This window comes from Gossypium hirsutum, chromosome A13 (genome assembly GCF_007990345.1).
Source record: "Gossypium hirsutum isolate 1008001.06 chromosome A13, Gossypium_hirsutum_v2.1, whole genome shotgun sequence".
NCBI lineage: Eukaryota > Viridiplantae > Streptophyta > Magnoliopsida > Malvales > Malvaceae > Gossypium > Gossypium hirsutum.
Window position 1 is genome coordinate 24,872,446 of NC_053436.1, and position 4,259 is coordinate 24,876,704.

General features: G+C 38.8%; 1 long non-coding RNA gene across 1 annotated transcript; it reads right to left on the minus strand.

Moving 5' to 3' along the window:
• Positions 1–3,128: 3,128 nt before the first annotated feature.
• On the minus strand, positions 3,129–3,716 carry LOC121212720 (uncharacterized). The gene is made up of 4 exons (XR_005908045.1): positions 3,660–3,716; positions 3,482–3,570; positions 3,283–3,367; positions 3,129–3,169 (listed from the first exon to the last, which is right to left on the minus strand). It is a non-coding gene; the product is annotated as an uncharacterized lncRNA (long non-coding RNA).
• Between the last annotated feature and the right edge of the window lie 543 nt (positions 3,717–4,259).

Below are 4,259 nucleotides of genomic sequence, written 5' to 3' on the forward strand. Positions count from 1 at the left end.
GTAAAAATGACCATTATACCCCTAGGGTTTATATATGAATTTAATACATGGGATTTTGATAAACATGGTATGTATGATATGCATATGACATGTATGATATGCACATGATATGTATTATATTATAAATGCATTAGGTTGGGTTTTTATATGGATGGAGGAAGTGCAAAAGGGCTTATGCCCTAGTTTATTGAAAAGGGCTTATGCCCCAGTTATGAAAAAGGGCTTATGCCCTAGTTATTAAAAGGGCTTATGCCCCAGTTATTAAAAGGGCTTTGCCCCAGTTATTAAAAGAGGCTAGGCCTCCAGTTACATGATAAAGCAGCTATGCTGCCAGTGGAGAGTTATGGCGGGGTGGGTTGAGTTAATCCCCACATGGTGTGTTGGTTGGTACGGGTGGAGAGTAGCGGATGGTGGGTTGAGTAATATCCCCAATTGGGCTAGCATACATCCATTGATATTACATGTGTTATTGAAATGGGCCTATGGGCCATACCGTACAGTAAAAGGCTTCGGCCCAGGCTATGAAATATGAGATATGAAAAGGGCTACGGCCCAATATATGTCGAGATTGGATTTGGGCTTAGGCCCAACAGGCTGATATTTTTTTGGGCTCTGAAAGGGACTTGTTGCACACTGAGTTTCCAAACTCACCCCCTTTCCTTAACCTTGCATGTGAGCCTTGATGTGGGGACTTGGAGCCAGATGGTATTCAGAGTGGCCACAGTGATCGCCTTTGGGCTTTTAAAAAAGCGTTGGTTTTCATTAAATTTCCTTTAATTATTATTTATTTTTGGGTTGTAAGAATGCCATTTTAACTTTTCTTTTATTTCTTTTCAGGATTATTTTATTTTTAATAACTTTAAACCTGGTTGATAATTATTCAAATGGGCTAAACTTAGGACATGTTTTCGAAACGATACTTGATTTCAAAATATCTCAACGCCACGATTAATCGATTTATCAAAGACGTCCACTTAAACAAATTTAAACTCGATATAACAAAGTGTGGCTATGGTTGTGGGCATGTCTAGGATTGGATCCAATCAAAGAGCTTGGTACTTAAGCAGCCTTCATGGCTCACCTCCTCTGTCTCGGATACCTACCTGGTGCCCAGCTTCCATACACTTTGTTAACTCAACAAAATGTATGGTCTTTAAAACACTAAAACGAAACGTGGGTTTTCAACTCCAATGTGGTACGTCAGATCCAGCCATAATGTCTGGTCCGGGTTTGGGGTGTTACACGTATATTCTGATACAAATTAATCACATATAGTCACATATAATCCCATTTAAATGCAATTTATAATAATTTGCATAGCATCCATGTAACAGCCCAATTTAGACCCTAATTGTAACACCCCAAACCCGGCCTAGACGTTATGGCCGAATCTGAAGTGCCACGTTGGAGTTGAAAACCTACGTTCCATTTTAGTGTTCTAAAAACCATATATTTTGTTGAGTTAACAAAGTGTATGGAAGCTGGGCACCAGGTAGGTATCCGAGATAGAGGAGGTGAGCCATGAAGGCTGCTTAAGTACCAGGCTCTTTGATTGGATCCAATCCTAAACATGCCCAAAACCATAGCCACACTTTGTTATATCGAGTTTAAATTTGTTTAAGTGGACGACTTTGATAAATAGATTAATCGTAGTGTTGAGATATTTTGAAAACAAGTATCGTTTTGCAAACACGTCCTAAGTCTAGCCCATTTGAATAATTATCAACCAGGTTTAAAGTTATTAAAAATAAACTAATCCCGAAAAGAAATAAAAGAAAAGTTAAAATGGCCTTATTACAACCCAAAATAAATAATAATTAAAGGAAATTTAATGAAAACCAACGCTTGTTTAAAAGCCCAAAGACGATCACCGTGGCTACTCTGAATCCCCTCCGGCCCAAGTCCCCACATCTAAGCTCACCTGCAAGGTTAAGGAAAGGGGGTGAGTTTGGAAACTCAGTGTGCAACAAGCCCCTTTCAGAGCCCAAAACAATAACAGCCTGTTGGCCTAAGCCCAAATCCAATCTCAAACATGTACTGGGCCATAGCCCTTTTCATATTTCATATTTCATAACACTGCGCCGAAGCCTTTTCATATTTCATATTACTAGGCTGAAGCCTTTACTGTAAATGGTATGGCCCATAGGCCCATTTCAATATCACATATAATGTCAATGAAAGAATACAAGCCCGTTTGGGGAGACTACTCAACCCACCATTCGCTACTCTCCACCCGTACCAACCAACACACGATGTGGGGATTAACTCGACCCACCCCGCCATAACTCTCCACTGGCAGCATAGCTGCTTTATCATATAACTGGAGGCCTAGCCTCTTTTAGTAACTGGGGCAAAAGCCCTTTTTATAACTGGGGCATAAGCCCTTTGATAACTGGGGCGTAAGCCCTTTTGATAACTGGGGCATAAGCCCTTTTGATAACTGGGGCATAAGCCCTTTAATAACTGGGGCATAAGCCCTTTTGCACTTCCTCCATCCATATAAAAACCCAACTCAATGCATTTATGAACATCTCATCTGCATATCATACATATCATGTTTATCAAAATCCCATGCATTAAGTTCATATATAAACCCTAGGGGTATAATGGTCACTTTTACCTAGGGGCAAAACGATCATTTTCATGTTATAAGGGTAATCTTATAATTTTACCGAAAATTATGGTTTCCATGTTCATCAACGGTTACTAACAATTCATGGGTGCAAACAGTGATTTTGGCCCATTTTTAGCAAAATTGAGTTATTGGGCCTAAAACCCCTAATGGGCCCTACTTAGCCGATTTTGTCATCTAGGCCAATTTAGCCTATATCCATAACAGCATTAACAGTCTTAACATGCAATTTAACAGATTTTCATTTTCTACCAATTTTATCCAAATGGGCCCGGAAGCCTATTGGGCCCTATTTCAGCCCCTCGAGGCCCAACTTACCGTGAACGCCAAAAACACGTCCTTACCGTTTCCATTGTTCCCGATCATCATCTCATCGATTCTAACTAACTAGTGAGCGTTCGCTTGCTCACAAGTCCTCGAAATGCCAGAATTTCGGCATTTCAGCTTTTCGACATTTATCGCTTTAAGCTATGAAAAAGGGTTCATTACACACCTGATTTGTGATATTCCTTGACGAGATCTCCTATGCAATTTCTCCTATAATCAACCACTTATAGATTAGACCATGTTAATATTAAACCAAAACGAAAACTACCTATTATCATCATTACACATTCGACCACCATCCACAATGGCCCTTGGGTTCATACCTTTGCCGCAGTTGATGACTAGATTTAGTCACTCCGATGATCCAAGCTTTTCACACACGCCTCGATCGGTAGCCTTTAATCCTCACTAGCACCAACAAACCAAATAACACCAAAAACCCTTTTAGCCTTAGTCGACAGAGGGGTTTTCAGCTTTTCTTAAACCACAAAATACAAATGGAAAGAAGGTTCGAATACTTACCAAGAGATCTACTCATTGAAGAACGTTCCAAATACCTTCCTACCCCATATCCGTTTTGAATCCAACTTAAACGTGCGTAGAAAATAGATCTAAATATTAATTCCCGAATCACTAAAATATGAAGCTTTCGGCTTTTCAGCAAATATTAATCTAAGCTATTATGAGGGTTAGTACACACCTGTTACGGGTTGAAGTTGAAACGTTTCAAAAATCAATCGCCTACGATAACCACCACCTGTCACTCAAACTTAAGTAATCCAATATCAATATATGTAAATCCTAAGCACATCAGTCATACGGAACATAAGGGCATATTCGTCATTTTACCATACAGGGGTATTACGGTCACTTTACCCTACAGGGGCTTTACGATCACTTTACCCTACAGGGGCTTTACGGTCTTTTTACCTAATAGGGGTATTTTAATCATTTCATCCTACAAGGGTGTTTTGGTAAATCTACAAACCAAAGGTATTTTAGTAATTTTGTAAACCAATGGTATTTCTATAATTTTTAGAAAGTCAAGGGTATTTCTGTAACTTTGTAAATCAAGGGTATTTTGGTAATTTTACAAACTAGGGGTATTTTGGTAATTTTACAAATTGAGGGTATTTTTGTAATTTTACAAACCAAGGGTATTTTAGCAATTTTACAGACTAGGGTATTTTAGTAATTTTGTAAATCGAGGGTAAAATAGTAATTCTATAAATCAAGGGTAAAACAGTAATTCTATAAATCAAGGGTAAAACGGTACTTCTGTAAATTGAAGGTAAAACGG